This window comes from Procambarus clarkii, chromosome 5, assembly GCF_040958095.1.
Source record: "Procambarus clarkii isolate CNS0578487 chromosome 5, FALCON_Pclarkii_2.0, whole genome shotgun sequence".
Lineage (NCBI taxonomy): Eukaryota > Metazoa > Arthropoda > Malacostraca > Decapoda > Cambaridae > Procambarus > Procambarus clarkii.
Genome location: NC_091154.1, coordinates 18,273,216 through 18,300,301, shown reverse-complemented (window position 1 = coordinate 18,300,301; position 27,086 = coordinate 18,273,216). Strand labels below are relative to the sequence as shown.

The following is a 27,086-nucleotide window of genomic DNA, read 5'->3' as shown; positions in this document are numbered from 1 at the left end:
TTACCCACTATCTTGTGGACACGCTTCCAGATCTGCGGCAGAAGAGTTTCGGACGTAATGGTGGAAACATAAGACTTCCAACACTCACGCTTAGCTGTACGAATGGCCCTACGAGCCACTGCACTCGCCTTCCGAAACAAAAAAAAAAATCAGCCGTTTGCCAGCGGCGGTCTCTCTTCCAGGTTACACGCTTACAGCAGACAGCCAGAGCACAGTCCACATTCCATCTGGGAACGCACTTCCGTGGTCCCCGAGAGGAAGAGCAAGGAATAGTGCATAGGGCAGCGTCGAAGACAGTGTCATGAAAAAGGAGGAGGGCTTGAGGGAGAGAGAGAAGGGAGACGTCAGAGAGAGCAGCACGGAGAGTAAATAGGTTCCAGTCTGTCTTAGCAAACTACCACCTAGGAAAGGAGAGGGGAGGGTGAAAAGAGAAAAAGGTAACATGGGGGAAATGGTCATTGACATGGAGGTCATCCAGAACTCGCCACGTGAAATCCAAGTAAAGAGACGACGCGCAGAGAGAAAGATCAAGACAGGATAGGGTGCAAGTCCGAGAGTCAAAATGAGTGGGCTCACAAGAATTCAGAAGAGACAGGGAAGAAGAGAGGATGAATGGTTCGAGAAGGCGACCCTGGGTGTTTGTCAGAACATCACCCCAGCGGGTATGTCGACAATTAAAATCACCCAGAAGGAGCACAGGCTCCGACAAGGAGTCCAGTAGGTGTTTAAGATCGGGAAGAGAAAGGGGGACATTTGGGGGGAGATAAATGGAACAAACCATGTACCATTTACACACAAAGACATGTGCAGCAGAACAATGGAGAGGCAACGGAAAAAGTAAGGGGGACGAAGGAAACATCAGAACGAATCAAGAGAGCAGAAGAGGAACAGGCCCCCAGCAAAAGCCAGGAGGGAGGGGAGAAAAAGGAATAGCCACGAAAGCAACCAGGACGAGAACCAAGCAACGGCTCCTGGAGACAGACACAAAGGGGCGAAAACCGCGAAATCAGAAGTTGGAGTTCAAGGAAACTGGCGTAATATCTGCGAATATTCCATTGAAGATTAGACATCGACAAGCAGAGAAAGGACAGCAACAGAGGACAATGAAGAAACAAAGGTGTAAAAGGAAAACAGCACGTTAATGAAGTGCGAAGTTAGGGTTAGGGGGCATGGGTAAACTGAGTAAGGATGGAGGGAAGGGAGTGGTAGGACCAACCAGAGGTGAACGAGCAGGGTTCGGAGGAGGAGGGGGAGACAACCGAGGGTCAAGGACAGCAGCAGGAGAAAAGGCAGAAACCAGGGAGTGCACCTCAGCAAGAACAGCAATCGAGAGGGAAGCAGGGGCCAAAGAAACCCCCCATAGCAGGAATAGGGGGCGCAACCAGCGAAACGGGAGGGGATGGAGTGAGAGTGTCAGAAGTAGGGGCCGAGGAAGAAAGCGAAGCCTTCTTACCCGCCAGGGAGGAGGAAGGAGACGAGCCAGGCTTTCGCCTTTGACTCAAGGAGACAGGCGTCCCAGCAACAATGTTCTGGGCAACAGATTCAAGCTTCTCAACAGGAGAAGCAGAACAAGAGCAAACAACACTATGGCCGCTGGGAGAGCGATGGACATCAGCCCGCACAGACAGGTGGAGAGCCAAGAGATGGAGGAGATGGATGGGAAGGAGGATCAGAGGGAGATAAGGAAGAAGACACAGGAGACAAGACTGACTGGGTAGAAAGAAGGGGAACCCCAGAGAACAGAGAACCATGAGGAGGACCCTTCGGGACAGAACTTAAAGGAACAGAGGCGGTGGCGTTGGGGCACGTCTTGGTCTAAGACCTGGAAACGGTTGTGAGACTGAAGAAGGTGGGAATAACGAGGAGAGGAAGAGCGCAACACACGAGCATGAGACACCAGCGAAAGGGGGGAAACGGCGAACCTGGTGCCTCGCCTCAGTTAAAAGACAAACGTTCCTGGTGCTTCAAGGTGAGGACGGCTGCCTCAAGTTTGTAATGTGCACACGCGCGGGAGAAGGCAGGGTGGGCCTCACCTCAATTGAAACAGTGAGCCCGGGGGAGAAGGCAGGGTGGGCCTCACCTCAATTGAAACAGTGAGCCCGGGGGAGAAGTGCACTCTGACTTAAGATTGACCATCGTCCCTACACAAAGGACAGAGAGACAGCACTGGAGCACCAGAGGGCACCATGCCCAAACCTTCAGCACTTATTACAGAGCCGAGGAGAGGGAATGTACTTCTGGCCAGAGCACCTGGCACCAGCAAGAGTGACAGAGGGCGGAAGGGTCCTACCATCAAATGTAACCTTCTCAACCCGAAGGGGCTGACAGCAACGACCACGAGGGGGATGAGTAAACATGTCAACCTGGAGGACAGAATGGCCCTGGGCTTCGAGGATATGCCGAATATCGTTGTGGCAATCCTGTAGATTCCTAACACCGGGTGCAACATGGGGTGGGAGGAGAATAGTGCCAACACTGGCATTCAACTGAGCGTTCTTGGAGACCCGAACAGGGGTCTCGCCAAGCCAAGATAAGGCGGCTAAGCAGGTGGCTGCATCTGAGGAGCAGCAGCAATGACACCCATGAGCCTGAGAAGGTATAAGAGGAGCAGAATGAGACATAAAACAAGAGGTCAAACTTTCATTCACAAATGTGCCCCCACACCCACCATGGAACCACAATTAGAGGCAGGACACCCAACAAGAGACATGTTGCCGATCTTGCTGGGGCCCCATAGGGGTGTGTCGTGAGTATATGCCCCACAAACACCACCTTAAGAACCATCAGTCCGTCAAGATCGGGTTCAGTGATGAAAGGAGGATTGACAATAAAAAGGGTCCTCTCGCTCGAGACATTGGGTACTACAATTCTACGGGTGCAAGATCCTCCTCAAACACCAGGGCGCCAAAAAAAAAGAAGGCCAAAAGAATAACCAAAACAGGCAAAAGGTCGGCGGGAAGTTACATTGAGAAAGGAGAAGAGGGGGGGGGGGAGGAAAACGAAACATAAGGAAAAGGAAAAGTCATCCAGCAGAATTTGTGAGGACAGGAGCATAAGGTCACAAAAGAACAGAGAACTGCCCCATGGAGCATCACACTCCAGCAGCCGCTACCAATCCCCCTCACGGCAACAACGGGCCGAATAGGGAGGAGGTTAGTTAAGGCGTAGTATCGCCTGAATTCTCCCTAATAACATGGCAGTGTTGCGTCTGCCAGCTAACCACAGGAAATAATTTCCACTTATTATTGGATCAAATAGAATCCAGCTTCATTTACCTTTCTTTATTAAAGATAATCAATTAATAATAGATTTACTTTATTTTATAATATACAGTTAAATGAATATTATGATTTATACTCAAGATCCCAGCTTTGAGAGTTACAGTATTGCGTATGCGCCTCCCGAGAGGAAGGAGAAGGGACCCTCACCACATTAACCAGCTAACAGCAAGTTGTACTGAAGCGGCCCGACAAATATCTTTCGATTCTGCAAGCATCCGTACTTCCTGGGACTTCAGATCGAGGGCGCAGCTTATGGGCACCACATTCGACAAAGCATTTTAACTCATTAGTATTCAATTAGGCCCGATTTTATACATTAATGTAGGTGCCCTGTCGTGATGCTGCAGGCGATCTAAAACACCCACATGAGTGCAGCTTTCATTCCTCCAATTATTTTAGATCTTGCAGTTAAATGCGTGAATACTGTACCAAATTGAAGTGGAAATTATAGAAGTTTTACTTTCCAGCGTGTGGTAAGACTAGAGAGAGACGTGTTACTGATTTCCATAATCACATGTTCCACAGATTGCTATCTCAGAGCTGGTTTTCAACGTGTTGTAGAGGCTGGACGCTATCTATGTTCCTCTGAAACAGATAAAATGTTTCCAGTCTTATATTGTAGATAGTCATTCTTTATTATTGAGTCAAATTATTATTTATATATATATATGAATTCATTAATAGATGTGAATTATCATCTCTATATTTTATTAACAGAAGTGTAGTAACTTATTATTATTGAAGTGCATTAACTTCATATTAATTAACCCCCAAGTTGTAGGGTGTATGGATTTAGTTATGAATTATTATTAATATTATGAATTATTATTAATATTACAGTCCATTTCACTTAATATTATTAATTACATTTATTAATACATTATTGGAGATCCATAAGCCACTGGTTCTCTTATTCATTAATATTAATATTGGTCCTTCGAAACAATTACAGTACACCCTCGATTCAACATACCCCGATTCAACGAATCTCTGGCTAGTTCGCACACTTTTCAGGCCAGATTTACTCACCTGGTTCGCCGAAGCGGAGGATGTTCGGATTTGCTTACGATGTCGAGACAGAGTTCACAGACTGGTGGAAAACTATCACAGGTTACAGTTAATAATTACTTCATATGAAAAGTTGGATCACACAAGTGGACCACACAAGTGGACCACACAAGTGGGCCACACAAGTGGGCCACACAAGTAGACCCACAAGTGGTCCACAAGCTTACGATGTTGGGACAGAATTCACAGAGTGGTGGAAAACTGTCTCATTCTATCACATATTACAATTAATAATTCCTTCATAAGACAAGTTGGATCACACAAGTGGACCACACAACAAGTAAACCATATGAACCAAACACCAGCCAGAATGGTTCACACAACAAGTGACGCATACTAACCAAACACCAGCCAGAGTGGTTCACACAAGTGAACGACCGAGTTTCAATGATTTTCGTTCACTGATTTGTGTCACACGTATCTTTGTAAATTAATTTAAAGGCTGAAACATTGAATAGCTAGTTAATGTGTTGAAATCTTCTTATATACATTTTCTGTGATGAAACAAGATGAGTGAGGGTGGACAGATATGGGAATACTCTACAGTAAACCTCACTTTACAGTGAGGTTTCACTCACTTTTGTCTGTGTCGTCATAGTTCAGTGACCCATGACTTTGAACGTTTCAGATTAATAAATCATTTCTAAAACTGGTGTTTTAATAACTCTTTATTATCCTAATTAAACTAAACTAAATAAAACCAAAAATATACTGTAATCTGATAGATATCTGCTATTTGAGAAATTATTCATGTTATTGGTGGCACAACTCCAGCGCAAGTGGACGGGTCTAATCCGTGTCCACACAACACTGGCTTAAACACCAGCCTACTGTAGGGTGTATAGACCTCGTCTGCGTTCATACAGTAGGCACCCAGTGCCCTTAGTTTTGTCTGTGATTGACTTATTTATCCGCCGGTGGAAGAATAATGGTGGAATTTACCATTTTTTTAATACAGCTGTATTGTTATACAACAAAATATATCAGGGGCTTACTAATAGTGCCTTATTAATGCCAAAAATGAAGCAATATTTTGCAAAAACTAGTAAGAGAAAATCAACCAGCACGAGAACAGCCATACCAGCACGAGCACAGCTGTACCCAGCACGAGCACAGCCGTACCCAGCACAAGCACAACCGTACCCAGCACAAGAACAGCCATACCCAGCACTGGTACAACAGCAGCCAGCACCAGCCCAGAAGCCAGCTGAAGCAAGCACAGCTGCAGCGAGCAACAGCAAAGCTGATGCAAACATCTAAGAACATCGTGTGTGGAGTGTACAGTTAGAATAAGTGTTAAATTTAAGTACATAGTGTTAGTGTTCAAATTAAGGTTGCAGTACAGAAATTTTAGTGTACAATAGTTTTCATAATCTGTATTGTAGTTCTCAACACACAGTAGAACTACTTAACCAACACAGTGCTAACAGCATAATACAGTACAGTACGTATTTATTGTACAGCATTCACAACTCTACAAAACTTCAAGATGGACATAACTCCAACAATAAGGTAAATAATAAATGTAATACAGATATTTTTTTTAGTAGAGTAGTAATATACAGGTAGAGTATGTAATATGATAATGCATTTTTATTGTGTACAAGAAAAAAAAAAAAGACTGACGCAAATGCCTCCTGAAGGTCACCTCTTCCAACGAATCCAATGCTCCAACGCACTGAGGTTGGTCCCATATAATACATTGAATCGAGGTTGTACTGTACTATAATTTCATTATAGATCTAAATTTTCCCCCACAACTGAACGACAGGCAATGAATGAGTGTCCAGATGTCAATGAATGAGTATCCAGAGTCAAGAAAAAGATTCAGTCGCTGAAAGACTAAACAAAAGGCACCGAAATTCGGGGCTGTGCCCCACAGTGTAACAAACAAGATATACGGACATGGTAAGATCACGTTAAGATGCATGCAAAGTGGCCAAGCAACACACTACAACAATAACCAACTCATCCAAAAATCAAGAACCAGTGCCTGGCTGACAGTGTTGCCAGACCGTATAATCTCAGCCTTTAGAGTGTAGACACTATCATGCCACGACACAGTTGAGCCGTGTAATATTCCTTGAGCATCGTTAGTGGATTATGTCCAGAGTTGCGTGGACAGGAGGAGAAAATAAGGTGTAGTGTAGAGGTGGAGGCGGCATCACTCCCAGCCACCCCACACCCGTAAGCAGAGAAAATAACTAGGTGTTTTCCCCATACAGTACAACCCCGATTTAACTGAATCGCCAGCTAGTTCGCACACTTTTCAGGCCGGATTTACTCACCCGGTTCGATGAAGCGGGAGATGTTCGGATTTGCTTATGATGTCAAGACAGAGTTCACAGACTGGTGGAAAACTTTCTCATTCTATCCACAGATTACAATTAATGATTTGCTCATATGACAAGTTCGATCACACAAGTGGACCGCACAAGTGGTCCACAAGCTTACGATGTTGGGACAGAGTTCACAGAGTGGTGGAAAACTGTCTCATTCTATCACAGATTACAATTAATAATTCCTTCATAAGACAAGTTGGATCACACAAGTGGACCACACAAGTGAACCATATGAACTAAACACCAGCCAGAATGGTTCACAAAACAAGTGACGCATATTAACCAAACACCAGCCAGAGTGGTCCACACTAGTAAACAACTGAGTTTCAATGATTTTCGTTCACTGATTTGTGGCACACGTATCTTTATATATTAATTTAAAGGCTGAAGTGTGAATAGCTAGCAAATGTGTTGAAATATTCTTATACAGGGCTCCACTTGGTTTCTGAACTTTAGTTATCCAAAACTTCGTTTCCCGATTGGGAAGTCATGCTACACGAACAAAGTTCGGGTAGGAAGCGGTCCGCCAAACGTTGCACCGGCCCGTGGTGGTGGGTGGGAGATGGTCCACTTTGCCCACTGACCTTGTCAGGCGCCACCACTCTAGAGTGCCCTGTGACTTCACAGATTTATGGCCTATTATTCCTATTATTTTGAATTGTCACGAGGCTAGAGTGTTCATTCTGCGATTTTGTTTTACATATTTGCACAATCGAGAAACATCTGTGCACCATGTCGGCTCCAAATGCACGTATGGCGTCAGTGATGGCTGACTGGTGGGTGGATGGATGGGGAAGCTTAGATGGGAGGCAGAATGAGAGAGGGGGAGAATTAGTGAGAAAGGGAGGGAGGGGGAGGTAGGGAGAGATACTAGGAGGTAGGCAGGAAGGGAGGGAAGTAGTGAGGAAGGATAGGAGAATTAGGGATGGAGGGAAAGGCAGGTTGGATGGCTGGCAGGCAGGCTGGATGGCAGGCAGGCAGGCTGGATGGCAGGCAGGCAGGTAGGCTAGATGGCAGGCAGGCAGGCTGGATGGCAGGTAGGCAGGCAGGCAGGATGGCTGGCAGGCAGGCAGGCAGGATGGCTGGCTGGCAGGCAGGATGGCTGGCTGGCAGGCAGGATGGCTGGCTGGCAGGCAGGATGGCTGGCAGGCAGGCAGGATGGCTGGCAGGCAGGCAGGATGGCTGGCAGGCAGGCAGGCAGGCAGGATGGCTGGCAGGCAGGCAGGATGGCTGGCAGGCAAGCAGGATGGCTGGCTGGCAGGCAGGATGGCTGGCAGGCAGGCAGGATGGCTGGCAGGCAGGCAGGATGGCTGGCAGGCAGGCAGGATGGCTGGCAGGCAGGCAGGATGGCTGGCAGGCAGGCAGGATGGCTGGCAGGCAGGCAGGATGGCTGGCAGGCAAGCAGGATGGCTGGCTGGCTGGCAGGCAGGCAGGATGGCTGGCTGGCAGGCAGGATGGCTGGCAGGCAGGCAGGATGGCTGGCAGGCAGGCAGGATGGCTGGCAGGCAGGCAGGATGGCTGGCAGGCAGGCAGGATGGCTGGCAGGATGGCTGGCAGGCAGAATGACAGGCAGGGAGGAATATGGGTGTTGAGGTGAACCGTGACCTTTGAGATGGGATGTAGGGGGGTGGGGGAGGTGTATCGATGGTGGGGGAGGGACCAGCTCACTCCTGATAAGCCTAAACCACACTTCATTCGTTACAGTAGTCAGATTTGTTTGTTAAATTCAGTACATCATATATATTTTTGGGGAGGTTGGCAAAGATGGAGGCTGGCTGGCAGGCAGAGATGGAGGCAGGCAGGCAGACTGGCAGACAGACAGGCAGGCAGACTGGCAGGCAGGCAGGCAGGCTGAATGGCAGGCAGACTGGCAGGCAGGCTGAATGGCAGGCAGGCTGAATGGAAGGCAGGCAGGCTGAATGAAAGGCAGGCAGGCTGAATGAAAGGCAGGCAGGCTGAATGGCAGGCAGGCAGGCTGAATGGAAGGCAGGCAGGCTGAATGGAAGGCAGGCAGGCTGAATGGCAGGCAGGCAGGCAGACTGGCAGGCAGGCAGGCTGAATGGCAGGCAGGCAGACTGGCAGGCAGGCTGAATGGAAGGCAGGCAGGCTGGATGGCAGGCAGGCAGGCAGGTAGACTTGCAGGCAGGCAGGTAGACTTGCAGGCAGGCAGGTAGACTAGCAGGCAGGCAGGTAGACTAGCAGGCAGGCAGACTAGCAGGCAGGCAGGTAGACTAGCAGGCAGGCAGGCAGGTAGACTAGCAGGCAGGCAGGCAGGTAGACTAGCAGGCAGGCAGGCAGGTAGACTAGCAGGCAGGCAGGCAGGCAGGTAGACTAGCAGGCAGGCAGGCAGGTAGACTAGCAGGCAGGCAGGCAGGCAGGTAGACTAGCAGGCAGGCAGGCAGGTAGACTAGCAGGCAGGCAGGCAGGTAGACTAGCAGGCAGGCAGGCAGGTAGACTAGCAGGCAGGCAGGTAAACTGGATGACAGGCAGGGAGGAATGGGTGTTGAACCTTTGAGATGGGATGTAAGGGGGCTGGGGGTGGAGGAGGGACCAGCTCACTCCCGATAAGCCTAAACCACACTACGCATTTTTTTTAATTATTATTATTTTCTACCACAGACATGGCCACACATTTACAATGCTAACCATACATTTTCTTCTGTCCTCCATGGACAGGGTGAGAGATTTGTCAAACATACAGTTCAGGGATTTATTGAACAATCAACCACAGAAGGTGATTGTAGTGCTTTTAAAAAGCTAGGCTCAGCTACATACATAAATACATAGATACATAGATTTATGTATGCTACATAAAGTGTTCGATGTGTCTTTTAATGTGTCATTAATGTGCATTTACAAAGACGAAATGTAACTGATCAGCTTCCACATACACATTCATACACATACGTATACTAATTGTTGGATATTTCCAACACCGAATACAACATTGTTGTATTCTTATTACTTATTACTAACCATACTAAATATTGTAGTAAGTAAAATTAACAACTCGTAGAATTCTCATGTACTAATAATTCATCTGTGCATTAGGCTAGAATTCTCACGTCACCTGACATCAGTATTGCGTCAGATTTCCTTACAGTAAACACATTATATCCAATTTGTGTGAGAATTAAATACGATTCTCCATAATTAAAGCATTCTGTATGATAACTGATTGCAGACGAATTGTCCTCTAACTAAAAGCCGAATAGAGCGTTAGAATCATAGCGTCTACCTCGCGATAGAGTTAACGTCATCAATGAATGCCATGGGGAGACATTAATTCCTCTCCCTTATATATTTACTATTCTTAGATTGGTAAATAATAATATTTTGTTCCTCTAAATAATAAACCCGTCCAGTCTTTAACGTTTCAAGCGCAAATGCGAGAAATATTAATGTTCGAGACAATAATTTGTTTCATGAACGTCGACTCGGCGTGGGTTGGAGGGACGCCATCCTCCTCAGTACGCGGACACGTGCAAAACCGAAAGGAAGCAAAGCCGCGCTTACCGTACTCATAAGAATACTCCATTGCCCAGCAAATAGGGCAGGTGTTATCCATCCACAGATGAAAGCCGCCACTGTGAGGCGTGAACAACCTTGCAGATAATATCTTCAACTAGTGCTGATGTTAAATAAGGAGCCCTTTGACTTGGTTCCTGACGACACGTGATCAGCCAGCTGAAGCGCATCACTATCCAGGATAGGTTCACCGGAGCCTGGGATGCGAAATACGGCAATCTTAATACTTATACAGTGCCCACAGCTAAGTATTCTTTTATTTGATGCATCAGGTATAAGATTGATAATAGCAGGGTGATTGTTCGTTAAGAAGCGCGATAACACCTAATAACAGGTGATTAAAATTTGTCACCTGTAAATTTCAATATTCTTGAATATAAATTTAATAGTTAAATCAGTTGCTACTGAAAATTATTTATCTTGCAGCCCGAGAGAAGAATTCCTCACGCTGCCTTCTCCATGTTAACCCGTATCACTCGTCTATGTACCGAGTCTGGAGAACAAGAGAATTTCAATGGTTTCTAAAGGAATCTTCGTCAAGCTAAGATTTATTTCCTTTTACTATTCCATTGCAATTTAATTTATGCAGAATGTTTTGAGATTAATGTGTGATTTACTGTAACTCATTATTATGCTCATATTTTATATTCCTCTTTATGTGAATGATATTAGTTTCACCATTACCTTATAGGATTAGATTATTATTATTTGAATTAGTGAACGAACCACACTAATTCCTGGACGTACTTACCTCCAGCAATAACCCCCCAATGTAGGTGTTTGAGGTTTGTTTCTTTAATAATACAGCCCATTAATTATTATTATGATCATGCTTTCTAGTTATATCCATAGTCACTGGTTTCCTCTAGAAATTATCCAATGATCTGAAATTCTCAGTTTCCCTCTTTACTTTAAAAGCGGGTGGTCCTTCGTAATTTAATTTTTACTACATTAATTATTAATTAATCAGAATCAAGCCCAAATATCCCACACTAATATAAATATAATATGTATTTTGGTAGCAGTCTTTCCTGTAGACATATATTATTAAATATGACCGAAAAAGTAAGATTAATAATTCTAACACGAATTTTCTCTATGTTTCTTATATTTCTTTTCACTGTTGATGGTAACTGAAAAATCAATTCTCCAAAATTCATTTTTATTTCTAGTCTGACGCGACACTTGAACGCGTTTCGTAAAACTTATTACATTTTCAAAGACTTTAGTTTACACACACACAACTATAACTGAACAGAGTTCAAACAGCTTCGATTTTATACCTGCATTTGGGTGAGGTGATATGTTACAACAGTTTTGGATGAGGTGAAAACGAACTTTCAACACAAGACAGAACACGAAACAATGGGTATAATATTTTGTAAGTTAAAGGGAAGAATGGAAGTAACTGCAAAGGGCCTATTGGCCCATATTTCTTGATGCTTCTATATTAGTGCGGAGTCTTGAAGTGGGTAGAATATAGTTGTGCATTAATTGGCTGTTGATTGCTGGTGTTGACTTCTTAATGTGTAGTGCCTCGCAGATATCAAGCCGCCTGCTATCGCTGTATCTATCGATGATTTCCGTGTTTTTTGTTAAGACTTCTCTGGTGATGGTCTGGTTGTGGGAAGAGATTATATATTCCTTAATGGAGCCCTGTTGCTTATGCATCGTTAAACGCCTAGAAAGAGATGTTGTTGTCTTGCCTATATACTGGATTTTTTGGAGCTTACAGTCCCCAAGAGGGCATTTGAAGGCATAGACGACGTTAGTCTCTTTTAAAGCGTTCTGTTTTGTGTCTGGAGAGTTTCTCATGAGTAGGCTGGCCGTTTTTCTGGTTTTATAGTAAATCGTCAGTTGTATCCTCTGATTTTTGTCTGTAGGGATAAGGTTTCTATTAACAATATCTTTCAGGACCCTTTCCTCCGTTTTATGAGCTGTCGAAAAGAAGTTCCTGTAAAATAGTCTAATAGGGGGTATAGGTGTTGTGTTAGTTGTCTCTTCAGAGGTTGCATGGCTTTTCACTTTCCTTCTTATGATGTCTTCGACGAAACCATTGGAGAAGCCGTTATTGACTAGGACCTGCCTTACCCTGCAGAGTTCTTCGTCGACTTGCTTCCATTCTGAGCTGTGGCTGAGAGCACGGTCGACATATGCGTTAACAACACTCCTCTTGTACCTGTCTGGGCAGTCGCTGTTGGCATTTAGGCACATTCCTATGTTTGTTTCCTTAGTGTAGATTGCAGTGTGGAAACCTCCGCCCTTTTCCATGACTGTCATTAGGCCAATCATTAGCCAGATACCCACACCCACGTACAGACTGGCGAAGTGACTCAACGGCCTGCTGACCCCTTATGTTCCTTGCGCCTTCAGCCTGAAGTCTCCAAAGGAATTTGTTGACTTACTGCGGGGCACACGGGCCACAGGGATAAGAGCCTCGTTGGACGTAGAATCGCTGTTTACCAACGTACCTGTGGACGAGACAATCGGAATGATAGCCGACAGAGTGTATCGTGATCCAGCCTGTACTCCTCTTGACATACCAGAAAATATTCTGAGGAAACTACTCCAAGCTTGTACTAAAGAGGCACCCTTCTTGAGCCCGGATGGGCACATGTATAAGCAAGTAGATGGGGTCGCCATGGGTTCTCCCCTAGGTGTCCTGTTTGCAAACTTCTACATGGGTACCATCGAGCAAAAAGTCTTAGTCGACATGAACTTGAAACCGGCCATATACTGCAGGTATGTTGACGACATTTTTACACAGGTACCTGATGTCAGACATCTGCAGGAGCTGAAGGAGGCATTTGAGCAGAGTTCAGTGCTGCGTTTCACTTGCGAGATGGAAAAGGATGGGAAGCTGCCCTTTCTAGATGTAACAGTCATGGAAAAGGGCGGAGGTTTCCACACTGCAGTCTACACTAAGGAAACGAACATAGGAATGTGCCTAAATGCCAACAGCGACTGCCCAGACAGGTACAAGAGGAGTGTTGTTAACGCATATGTCGACCGTGCTCTCAGTCACAGCTCAGAATGGAAGCAAGTCGACGAAGAACTCTGCAGGGTAAGGCAGGTCCTAGTCAATAACGGCTTCTCCAATGGTTTCGTCGAAGACATCATAAGAAGGAAAGTGAAAAGCCATGCAACCTCTGAAGAGACAACTAACACAACACCTATATCCCCTATTAGACTATTTTACAGGAACTTCTTTTCCACAGCTCATAAAACGGAGGAAAGGGTCCTGAAAGATATTGTTAATAGAAACCTTATCCCTACAGACAAAAATCAGAGGATACAACTGACGATTTACTATAAAACCAGAAAAACGGCCAACCTACTCATGAGAAACTCTCCAGACACAAAACAGAACGCTTTAAAAGAGACTAACGTCGTCTATGCCTTTAAATGCCCTCTTGGGGACTGTAAGCTCCAAAAAACCCAGTATATAGGCAAGACAACAACATCTCTTTCTAGGCGTTTAACGATGCATAAGCAACAGGGCTCCATTAAGGAACATATAATCTCTTCCCACAACCAAACCATAGCCAGAGAAATCCTAGTAAACAACACAGAAATCATCGATAGATACAGCGATAGCAGGCAGCTTGACGTTTGCGAGGCACTACACATCAAGAAGTCAACACCAGCAATCAACAGCCAATTATTGCACAACTATATTCTACCCACCTCTAGACTCCGCTCCAATATAGAAGCATCAAGAAATATGGACCAATAGGCTTTCTACAAACACTTCTATTCAATACCCATTGTTTCGTGTTCTGTCTTGTGTTGATGAAATTAATACCCTATTAATACCACCTCTTGTTCTGTCTTGTGTTGATGAAATTAATACCCTATTAATGCCACCTCTTGTTCTGTCTTGTGTTAATGCCACATCACCCCTTCCACCTCACTCAAATGTAGATATAAAACCGGAGATGCGTAAGTTCTATTCAGTTGTGTATTTGTGAACTAAAGTCTTTGAAAATGTAATTAGTTTTACGAAACGCGCTCGTGTCGCGTCAGACTAGATATAAAAATGAATTTTGGAGAATTGATTTTTGATTTACCTCCAACAGTGAAAAGAAATGTACGAAAGATTGAGAAAATTCGTGTTAGAATTATTAATCTTACTTTTTCGGTCATATTTAATAATATATTATATATATATATATATATATATATATATATATATATATATATATATATATATTATATATATATATATATTATATATATATATATTATATATATAATATATATATAATATATATATAATATATAATATATATATAATATATATATAATACAGTACAACCTCGATTCAACGTGCTATATGGGACCGACCCCAGTTCGTTGGAGCATTGGATTCGTTGCAAGAGGTGACCTTCAGGAGGCGTTTGCATGTGTCTTTTTTTTCTTGTAGACAATAAAAATGCATTATCATATTATATACTCTACCTATATATTATTACTCTACTAACAAATGCTGAGTTACATTTGTTATTTACCTTATTTTTGAAGTTATGTCCATCTTGAGTCTCATGGAGTTGTGAATGCTGTACAGTAAATACATACTGTAGTGTATTATGCTGTTAACACTGTGTTGAGTAGTTCTGCTGTATGTTCAGTACTACAAAGAAGTTTATGAAAACTATTGTACACTAAAATTACGGCAACTTTAATTTTAACACTATATTTCGATTTGTCAAGAGGCTGGAGTGTTCATTCCGTGACTTTGTTGGACATATCTGCACAATCAAGGAACATCTGTGCACCATGTTGGCTCCAAATGTACTCATTGTGTCAGTGATTGCTGACTAGTGGGTGGATGGGCAGGCAGGCAGGGGTAGAGAGGCTGAAATGTAGGCAGGCAGGGAGGGAGGGAGGCAGGCAGGCAGAGGCTGGGAGGGAGCCAGGGAGGGAGCCAGGGAGGGAGCCAGGGAGGGAGCCAGGGAGGAAGGCTGGGAGGGAGGCAGGCAGAGGCTGGGAGGGAGAGGATGGAGATGGATGGAAGGATGGAGGGATGGAAGGATGGATGATTTGAGGGAGAGAAGGAGGGATGGAGGGAGCAATGGAGGTTGAGTTGAGCAGTGTGTGTGTGTGTGTGTGTGTATGGGCTGTAGGGGTGGGGGGTGGGGGGTGGGGAAGGTGTGTCGGTGGTGGTGAAGGGACCGGCTCGCTGATAACCCTAACTCATTGACCCAGTTAACTTTGTTTTAACTTGATTTGTTTCTTAACACTTTCGCGCTAACCGGACTCACCGGTGAGTCCTGTTTCGTCTAACGCTAACGCATAGTGGACATAAAGTTATGTCCTCTTTTAAAATATTTGTATAAAATTCAATTTTTATCCGATTTACTTTGGGTTTGTTTCAAACTGCGCGCCATGAAGCTCTCTTTCTCACCACTAGGCTGCATGGTACAATAAGTTCATGAAAGGTGTGGACCACTTCGATCAAATGGTATTATGTCCCAAACGGGTTGCAGGTGGGTGACTTTAGCCGTTTATACTGGTAATGCTTCCCCCATATCATGTATTATATGCATATGTCTGTTTAGGGAATTTTATTCCGATCAATGTACAATAAAAAATAACTGTGTGCAACAAGTATAAACTTGACAAACATAACAAAAGTAAAAACATTTCGTGTGTATTTGACGCCTACTGATATGTTCCAGCGTTGTTTTATATTTGGCGCTATTCTATCTTACGCTTTGTTGATCTTTTTTACCTATGGGCTCATAGAACATTCTATTGCGAACACATTGACCCAAAAATGAATGACGTACATAGAAAATTAATGTCATGAGAGTGAAATAAGTATAAACTTTCAAAGCGCCGTGCGTCGTCCCGTCACCGATACCGGGTAACAATTTCACCACTTCCCACACTCTTGCGGGCGGGCCGCATCATTATTCTACGCTTATATTCATATCACCGTGTTGGGAATTTCATTGCGAGTCCATTGATACCAAAATTAACGCTGTAGAACAAGTGTGGAGGTGATAACAATCCCAAGAGTAAAAACATTTTGTTGCTGTTGGGCGCTCACGGCGTGTCATCTTCGTAGTTATTTATTTGGTGCTGGTATCCCTATACGTTTCGTGACTTTTTTTACTGATGTTCTTCTAGAGAATTTTATTGCGAACACGTTGGTACCAAAATGAAATACGTAGCTCGAGAACTAAGGTCATGAGAGTAAAAAGAGTATACACATTTTTGTTTTTACGCTTACGCGGTAAAACGCTCTGAGCACTTACGGTTGGCTGAGTGACCTTCGCGGAGAGCGCGAAAGTGTTAAATTTTGGATGGATGGAGGGAGAAATGGGATGGATGGAGAAAGGGAGGGAGGGAGGTAGGGAGGGATTGAGAGAGGGGGATGGAGAGGGAGGGAGAGATGGAGAGGGAGGGAGGGAGGGCTGGAGAGGGAGGGAGAGAGGGAGGGATGGAGAGAGCAAGGGAGGGATGGAGAGAGCAAGGGAGGGATGGAGAGAGCAAGGGAGAGAGGGAGAGATGAAACACGCATGATGCTGTGTGTACAAGGATTAGACCCGTCCACTCACTCACGCTGGAGTTGTTCCAATAACATACAGTAATTTCTCAAGTAGCAGATGTCTATCATATTACAGTATATTTTCGGTTTTATTTAGTTTAGTTTAATTAGGATAGTAAAAAGCTATTAAAACACTGGTTTTAGAAATTATTTATTAATATGAAACTTTCAAAAGTCATGGGTCACTGAACTATGACAACACAGACGAAAGTGAGTGACAGTGAGGTTTACAGTACAGTATTCTCTTATCTGTCCACCCTCACTCATCTTGTTTCATCACAGACAATGTCTATTAGAAGATTTTACCACATGTACCTAGGTAATCACGCTTCATCCTTTAAATTAATGTACAAAGATACGTGTGCTCCAAATCAGTGAACGAAAATCATGGAAACTCAGTTGTTCACTTGTGTGGATCACTCTGGCTGGTGTTTGGCTAATATGCTTTACTCGTTATGTGGACCATTCTGGCTGGTGTTTGGTTCATATGGTTCACTTGTTGTGTGGTCCACATGTGATCCAACTTGTCTTATGAAGGAATTATTAATTGTAATCTGTGATAGAATGAGAAAGTTTTCCACCACTCTGTGAACTCTGGACATCGTAAGCTTGTGGACCACTTGTGGTCCACATGTGTGGTCCACTTGTGTGGTCCACTTGTGTGGTCCACTTGTGTGGTCCACTTGTGTGATTCAACTTGTCATATGAGAGAATTATTAATTGTAATCTGTGATAGAATGGGAAAGTTTTCCACCAGTCTGTGAACTCTTGTCTGGACATCGTAAGCAAATCCGAACATCCCCCGCTTCGGCCAACCATTGTTCATCAAACTGGATGAGTAAATCTGGCCTGAAAAGTGTACGAACTAGCCGGAGATTCGTTGAATCGGGGTACGTTGAATCGAGGTTGTACTGTATATATATATATATATATATAATATATATATATATAATATATATATATATAATATATATATATATATATATATATATATATATATATATATATATATATATATATATATATATATATATATATATATATATATGTCGTACCTAACAGCCAGAACGCACTTCTATGCCTACTATTCAAGGCCCGATTTGCCTAATAAGCCAAGTTTTCATGAATTAATTGTTTTTCGACTACCTAACCTACCTAACCTAACCTAACTTTTTCTGCTACCTAACCTAACCTAACCTATAAAGATAGGTTAGGTTAGGTAGGGTTGGTTAGGTTCGGTCATATATCTACGTTAATTTTAACTCAAGTAAAATAAAATTGACCTCAAACATAATGAAATGGGTAGCATTATCATTTCAAATGAAAAAATTGAGAAAATATATTAATTCAGGAAAACTTGGCTTATTAGGCAAATCGGGCCTTGCATAGTAGGCTGAGAAGTGCATTCTGGCTACTAGGTACGACATTATATATATATATATATATATATATATATATATATATATATATATATATATATATATATATATATATATATATATATATATATATAAATACACACACACAAGGTGATTCATGTTAATAAATGCCATGTTATGGAATGTGGAATAGGAGAACATAAGATCTCATACAACCTATATATTATGTGAGAAATCTTTAACCCTCACATAAAGAGGGTTAAAGAACAGCTAGGGGCTCAAATGAAATTCACACCCACAGGCGCAACAAAAAAAAAAATCCAAAAAATTCTTTCGTCTTATAGAAGTGTTCATTTTTGTTCCCTGATCATGGGAAAAAAAAACAAAAAAATCGTAGGTGGCATATTTAAGCCGCAATTGGGTAGGGAAGTGTGGCAAAAAAGGGGCGTTGGCAGAGCCTTCGCCAGACGAGGTCTACTCCGCCCGAGCTGTCAGACAGCAGTTGCCACAAATATATTATTACCTAATTATTTCAATGTCTCTGATTGATTTTTTCTTAGTTTTTTTGCAGTAATATTATTCCATACAGTGAATTGTGGTATATTTATATTATAAAATGTGTGAACCATCGCTGTACTCAAAATTATGGTGTGCATATTAGTGATTCAATTATTATGTTCATAAAATAAACAAATAGGTTTGCTGTTGTTACACTATATACACAGGTTATATATAAGTATCTGCATGTTTTATACACCATAACGAACTACTAAGTTGGTCTTGTGAGTCAAAAAGCAACGAGGAGTGACCGCCAAACACCAGTGAGCCACTCACTGCCACTCCCTCCCTCAACACCACCTCACTTACTCACCCTCATTCACCTCCCACAATACTGTTTTTGTATTTATTCACTATACACAGACGTTATATATACGTATTTACATGTTTTGTTCACCATAACTGTACATCTAAGCTTGTATGGTGAGTAAAGGCACAAAGACGTAGCTACTCACACAGTCGGCTGATCGGCGGCCGCCCTCAAGGCCAGACGCACTAATATTTCTCCCCCAACAATACTGTCTGTGGTGTTATTATGCTATATACACATATTATATATTAGTATCTACCTGTTTTATTCACCATACCTGTACAAATAAGCTGGTATGGTGCCCAAAGACCATTGCGGCCATCAGTAAACACCATGCCAAATCGTGCAGACGACGCTCCTCCCTCTCCAAAATGGCGGCTCCCAATCTTCTCCTCTCACTGTTATCTCACACCATACAAACGTTATATATAAGTATCTACATTTGTGTTCACCATAGCGAAGCACTAAGCTGGTATGGTGAGTGCAGTCAATAAATGGTGGCCACACACAGTCAGAAGACGAAGCCACAACCCTCCCTCCCACAGCCTTACTCCTCCCTCCATGGAGCACAGTGCTAAATATTACCACAATCCTGCTATTATCAGAACCTTGGCCAGTTTTATCACAGTCAGGGGGCTTCAGTAATACTATCACTGCTAAATAATAGCAGTATCATTTATATTATGGTATTTGTAGGCGATGCTGTGGTCACAAGCTGAACAGCGGTGCTGTGAGCTCGTGCTGCGTGCACCAGCCTTGGTGGCTTGCTCAATACTGACGCTCTAACACCCAAGAATGTTGGCCTGGATTTTTTTTCTAGGTGGCATCTGGCAACTATTGGTCGTGGCTGTACTATAGCTGCCCCTATCCCAGGCGGGGCATTTAAATTATAGCGCTAGACACGAAATCATATACAGTGGTACCTCGGAATGCGATTGTCCCTGTATGCGAGGTTTTCGGAAGGCGAGCAGTATTTACTCCAAAAATTTGTCTCGGAAGGCGAGGGTTACTTCGGGATGCGAGTTTGTTGATACGCGTACAGGCCGACCTAGCGCGTGGTGGTTCGGCGATCGTCGCCCCTCTGCCCCGCTGCCCCTCAGTTTACCATTGTCTCGCGCTCAGTGACTACCCCCACATAAATTCTTCTCGCGGATTTTCAGTGTTTTGTTGGATTTTTGGTGATTTGTCTATACAATTTGTTATTATATATCTCACCATGGGTCCCAAGAAAGCCAGTGGTAAGGATAAAGGCCAGAAAGCTCATGTGAGGATGACAATAGAGGAGAAACAAGAGATCATTCGGAAGCATGAGAACGGTACACGTGTTGTTGAACTTTGTAGGCAGTACAACAAAGCCACATCAACAATATGCACTATACTTAAGAAGAAAAATAAGATTATGGGTGCTAAAGTGGCAAAAGGAGTAAGAACATTAACGGCACAAAGACCACAAATACTTGAAGAAGTGGAAAAGTTGTTATTAATTTGGATACACGACAAGGAGTTGAGGGGTGATAGTGTTTCGGAGGCCATTATTTGTGAGAAAGCCAGGGTGTTGCACGAAGACCTTCTAAAGAATACCCCTGCAACGAGTGATGCAGATAAGAAAGAGTTTAAGGCAAGCAGGGGCTGGTTTGAAAAATTTAGAAAGAGAAGTGGTATCCATAGTGTTACAAGGTGTTACTCCCCTTCCAAACAGTAACTCCTCTCCTCCTCCCCCCTCCTCACCATCTTCCATACGCCTACAGCACTCGACAGCAAGGTAAGTAATAACTGGAACATAGTTTTGTAGGTTTATTTAGATGAATTAGGTAAATTAGGTATAAAAATTTAGTTTGATGTGGGGTTTTTGGGGTAGTCAGGAACGGATTAATTCATTTCCCTTTATTTCTTATGGGGAAATGAACGTCGGAATGCGAGTTTTCGGAATGCGAGGCGTCTCCAGGAACGGATTAAACTCGTATTCTGAGGTATGCTTGTATATATATGATGTGCGCGGTTTCGGTTTTGTCACTGATATCATATATATATAATTTGCGCGGTTTAAGGGTTAAAGAATTCTGATAAGGAAAGAGATCTAGGGGTGGTTCTAGATAGAAAACTATCACCTGAGGACCACATAAAGAATATTGTGCAAGGAGCCTATGCCACGCTTTCTAACTTCAGAGTTGCTTTTAAATACATGGATGGCGATATACTAAAGAAATTGTTCACGACTTATCAGGCCAAAGCTAGAATATGCAGCGGTTGTGTGGTGCCCATATCTTAAGAAGCATACCTGGTTGATGGGGTTCTGGGAGTTCTTCTACTCCCCAAGCCCGGCCCGAGGCCAGGCTCGACTTGTGAGAGTCTGGTCCACCAGGCTGTTGCTTGGAGCGGCCCGCAGGGCCACATACCCACCACAGCCCGGCTGATCCGGAATTTCTCTTAGAAAACCATCCAGTTTTCTCTTGAAGATGTCCACGGTTGTTCCGGCAATATTTCTTATAGTCGCTGGGAGGACGTTGAACAACCGCGGACCTCTGATGTTTATACAGTGCTCTCTGATAGTGCCTATGGCACCTCTGCTTTTCACTGGTTCAATCTTGCATTTTCTTCCATATCGTTCACTCCAGTACGTTGTTATTTTATTGTGTAGATTTGGGACCTGAGGCTCCAGTATTATCCATGTGTATATTATTTTTTATCTCTCTTGTCTCCTTTCTAGAGAGTACATTTGTAGAGCTTTGAGACGATCCCAATAATTTAGGTGTTTTATCTCGTCTATGCGTGCCGTATATGTTCTCTGTATTCCCTCTATTTCAGCAATCTCTCCTGCTCTGAAGGGGGAAGTGAGTACTGAGCAGTACTCGAGATGGGACAACACATGTGACTTGAAGAGTGCAACCATTGTGATGGGATCCCTGGATTTGAAAGTTCTCGTAATTCATCCGATCATTTTTCTGGCTGACGCGATATTTGCTTGGTTATGCTCCCTAAACATTAGAGCGTCGGACATCATTATTCCCAAATCCTTGACATGCTGTTTTTCTACTATGGGAAGATTCGATTGTGTTTTGTACCCTGCATTATGTTTCAGATCCTCATTTTTGCCGTACCCGAGTACCTGAAATTTATCACTGTTAAACATCATGTTATTTTCTACTGCCCAATTGAAAACTTTGTTGACATCTGCTTGTAGTTTTTCAATGTCTTCAGCAGAGGTAATTTTCATGCTGATTTTTGTGTCATCTGCAAAGGACGACACGAAGCTGTGACATGAATTTTTGTCTATATCAGATATGAGAATAAGGAACAGTAGTGGTGCAAGGACTGTACCTTGAGGTACAGAGCTTTTAACATCGCTTGGACTCGATTTTATCCGATTGACTGTTACTCTCTGTGTTCTGTTCGACAGGAAATTCAGTATCCAGCGTCCTACTTTTCCAGTACAGTATTCCCATTGACCTCATTTTGTGAGCTATCACCCCATGGTCACATTTGTCGAACGCCTTTGCAAAGTCTGTGTATACAACATCTGCATTTTGCTTTTCTTCTAGGGCTTCTGTGATTTTGTCATAGTGGTTGAGTAACTGTGACAGACAGGATCTTCCCGCTCTTAATCCATGTTGTCCTGGATTGTGCAATTCATTGTTTTCCATAAAACTAGAAATTTGATTTCTAATCACTCTTTCAAACACTTTTATTATGTGTGATGTTAGTGCAACTGGCCTATAATTTTTTGCTAAGGCTTTACTCCTCCCCTTGTGCAACAGAGATATATCTGCAGATTTAAGTGCTGCTGGTATCTCCCCTGTATCCAGGCTCTTTCTCCATATTACACTGAGTGCTCTCGCTACTGGTACTTTACATTTCTTTATGAATATTGAATTCCATGAGTCAGGCCCAGGAGCTGAGTGCATAGGCATATTGTCAATTTCTCTTTCAAAGTCTTCCAAGTTTGTGGTAATATCCGTTATATTATTTGCAGCTTGAATGTCATTCATAAAGAAGCTGTCTGGGTCATCAACTTTCATGTTGTTTATTGGTGTGCTAAACATACTGGCTTCTTAGAATTTCACTAATCTCTTTGTTGTCCTCTGTGTACGTACCTTCATTTGTAATTAACGGTCTAATACTGGTCGAGGTTTTGGATTTTGATTTTGCGTATGTGAAAAAAAATTTCGGATTTTTCCTCATCTCTTGTATAGCTTTCTGTTCCAATTCCATTCCCTCAGACTCATATGATCGCTACAACGTTTGTTCTATTTCTTCGATCTCCCTGCTTAGGCTTGTTTTCCTTGCTTGTGATAGTTGTGTCTGCCGAAGCATTTCCATTATTTTTTTCCTTCTCCTGTATAGTCGTCTGCGTTCTCTTTCTAGAGTGGTCCTCTTTCTGCCCCTCCTCACAGGTACGTGCTTCAAGCAGACCTTGTAAGCTTCAGCTGTCAGTTGAGCTATTCCCTGTGGGGGAGTTTTGTCGCTTAAGACCGTCTCCCATTGAATCGTTGCAAGGTCTACATTTATTTTTTCCCAGTCAATCCTTTTATTGTTGAAATTGAATTGATTGAATATTCTGTCTCGCTTGTTGGGTCTCTTAGACCTACTACTGTTATTTATGTTAGTTCGCACTTCAATGAGCTTATGGTCTGAGTATGAAGTATCTGAGATTGTAATGTCCCTGATTAGTTCATCATTGTTTGTGAATAACAAGTCTAGTGTGTTTTCGTTCCTAGTTGGTTCTGTAATCTGTTGATTGAGCGGGAATTTGTCACAGAATCTCAAAAGTTCTCTGACCTGTGGTTGGTTATTTCCTGGGTCATTCCCTGCAATGATATTTGTGTTTGCCATTCTCCATCTTAGACTCGGTAAATTGAAATCTCTGAGGAAGATAATATCTGGAGCTGGGTTTGCTAGGTTATCAAGTATGTTCTCTATTTTGTGCATCTGCTCTGTGAATTCCTCAACCATTGTATCTGGCAGTTTATATATTAGAATAATATACTGAAGGGCAAGAGCTACGAAGAGAGGTTAGAGGCATTAAATATGCCAAAGCTAGAAGACAGAAGTAAAAGAGGTGATATGATCACTACATACAAAATAGTAATAGGAATTGATGAAATCGATAGGGAAGATTTCCCGAGACCTGGAACTTTAAGAACAAAAGGTCATAGATTTAAACTAGCTAAGCACAGATGCCGAAGAAATATAAGAAAATTCACTTTTGCAAACAGAGTGGAAGACAGTTGGAACAAGTTAGGTGAGAAGGTGGTGGAGGCCAAGACCGTCAGTAGTTTCAAAGCGTTATATGACAGAGTGCTGGGAAGACGTGACACCACGAGCTTAGCTCTCATCCTGTAACTACACTTCGGTAATTACACACGTGCGTATGCACATACACATGTGCACACACACACACAGTGTACACATATACATGTGTACACACACACATGCACGTGAAAAGAAAATTACAAGCTGCCGACCAGTGGGCAGAGAGCACCACGCCGGCCAGGCAAAGAAGGCACAAAACTGCATCAAAAGGCCCACCTCAACAACAAAACCACAAAGTCCCATCATGACCACAACACGTGCCAAGACCCAAAAAGATCAATTTGCAAGCCAGGAAGACCCCGGAACCCCAGAAGGCAGAACCAGGTCACACATGAGGAAACAAAACCCCCTGAACCCACAAAGGGGGCCCAAGAGGAAGAAACCTCCGGAACGAAACCAAAGAACCCAAAGGAACCCGGAATCGAACCAGGGGGAGCCCAAACCACCACATTTGCCGGCAGAGATACACCACAGAAAGGCAAAGCACAGCCCGCAGACAGAACCCCCAGGGAAACGGTCAAAACAGACCGAAAACCGAGGGACAAGGTGTGGAGCAAGCATAACAGACAGGGACAGAGCCCAGACCCAAAACAGACAAAACGGAAAACCCGGTGTAAAATCAACACTTAAACGTTCCCAGAGGAACAGAAAACAGGCAGAAAACACCAGAGAAGCAAAGAAACGACAACAGGAGAATAAAACCCCTAAAAAGGGTGAAAAAACTCACCCAAGACCCTCGCTCGCACACCCAGGCGAATGTAAACAAACTGCAACACTGCCCTGGTGGCCACATCGGGAAACCAGCTGAAGAAAATGGCCACCAGAACAGAGGGCTGTGACTGACACAAAAAATACGAAAACACGCCAGCAAAAGTGGGAAGCAAGCAGACTAGAAAAGCGAAAAACTCCGCCCAGAAGCAGAAAACTTTGGCAAGGGCAAACCGCCCCAGAACTGCTAGCAGGCATCCCTTACAGCCCCGGGAACCTGCAACAGAGGCCCTGGGGCAGAGCCATCCTCCAAGCCCTGCCCCCTTAAAGAAAAGGAAAAGTCCATGGTAAAGGCAGCAAGAAAGGGCCGCTGGTAAGACCCAGAAGCCTTGGCAGGAGGAACAGGCTGGAAAACCTCCGTCCCCAACCCTAACGGGGCAGCCCCCCGAGTCTCGGCCCCAACTAAACCCCACCCCGACCCCGAAACCCGCAAACGATCCGGAGCCGGGAACAGGGAGGGAAAGGGGCGAACAGCACCTAACCAAAATGGTGCAGCCCCGGGGGCATCAGAGTGGGAAACCAACCTAGCGTGTTGCAGCAACCTAACCTAGCTTGCAACATGGATGCCGCCTGTACTCTGAACAGTAATAACATCAGGAGAGTACTGGAGAACAAGCAGAGAATATTTGGCAAGACTCCGGGTCAAGGTGTCAGTGATCCAACAGGCAACATGACGGAGGTAAACGTGGCGACTGTCACCCGGAGACAAGGGCACAGCAACCAACAATCCCATACAAGATGGGTTGGAACCCGGAAGACACATTCAATGGTCCACCGAGCCCCGACAGGGGTTTCCAGGGCCCGTAGGGTAACAACTACGGGAAGCCCGGGCAAGGTGTTGCTAACCGGTTAAGAAACCCAAAAATAACAAGGGGGTAGAGGACAACACTGAAAACCCCTGCGACGTGTACAATCATGGGGGCCTAGCAGAGGGCTACCAAACACTACCAGTGGAACTATAGCCACACTAGGCAGACCCCCAACAGGCAAATGAAAATAAAAACAAAAGAAAAACCCCGCAAAAGTACACCATCCCCAGAGGCAACAGGAACCGGTCGCCGCTTAGGTGGCAGGTCGCGCAACACCTTGACGACCTAACCAGCACAATACCAGTCCCTACCCAGGGCCAAACAAGGGCCCCAAGCATTAGCTGGCCCCAAGGGCGGGGCAAATGCCGAACAGCAAGAACCTCTACGGAAATGGTTCCTGAATGACCCAGGGAAGATAACCCTGTCACGCAGGGACAGTACTCACATGGTGCTTAGGGAAGGAAGCCCCTAAGCGCATGCAGCCCTGGTACTGATGAGGAACACCTGGCCCCCGCACAACACAACACACGGCAGTGAACACCACACAAGGCAAACACCGCCTAGGAAACTGAGGCCAGAGAAGCGTCTATCCCAGTTGACATTAGCTTAAGAACTGATGCTAGACAGCCGGCGCGGTGCGGTCCGGGGCTCCCTCCTTTCCCTCTCGGGATGGGGAGGGCTGCGCGGACGATCGGCGCGGCAGTAAAGTGTGATGTTTGCTTGTTTCCTTGTTTTCTTGGGATTGTAGGGAGTTTCTACCCCTCTGTTCATTTTGTTGTTGTTTTAGTTTTTTACCATGTGGGGTTTGTTTTGTTATGCCGACCTGTCTGGGTGCCTAACTCCGGTTGATGGCAGATAAGGAAAACCCCAACCACAAGGGGTTTTCCAGGGCCATTGCTCCCTGAAACCTCTCTGAAGGGGGCAGGTTCTGGCGCTGGTCCCTGGTAGGTCTGAACTCCTTAGCTAATGTCCCGGTCTAATATAACATACATTAGCCCAATAAGCTCCAGGGAGCCGTAGGGGCTCCCCACAGAAAAAGACATTGACACAAATGCCTCTTGAAGGTCACTACTTGCAACGAATCCAACGCTCCAATGCACTTGGGTTGGTCCCATATAGTGCGTTGAATCGAGGTTGTACTGCATATAAAATCCAAAACACCCCCAGTATCTAGGGG

The 27,086-nt window shown here is 44.1% G+C and overlaps 1 protein-coding gene across 2 annotated transcripts in view; it reads right to left on the bottom strand.

The window, feature by feature from the left end:
* Positions 1–3,266: 3,266 nt before the first annotated feature.
* Positions 3,267–27,086, bottom strand: part of LOC123763967 (zinc finger protein 271) — a 99,429-nt gene continuing 75,609 nt past the window's right edge. For both annotated transcript variants that reach the window (XR_011231215.1, XR_006773507.2), the window contains exon 3: positions 3,267–3,866. The gene's annotated coding sequence lies outside the window, so the exon portion shown is untranslated. The remainder of the gene's footprint in view (positions 3,867–27,086) is intronic.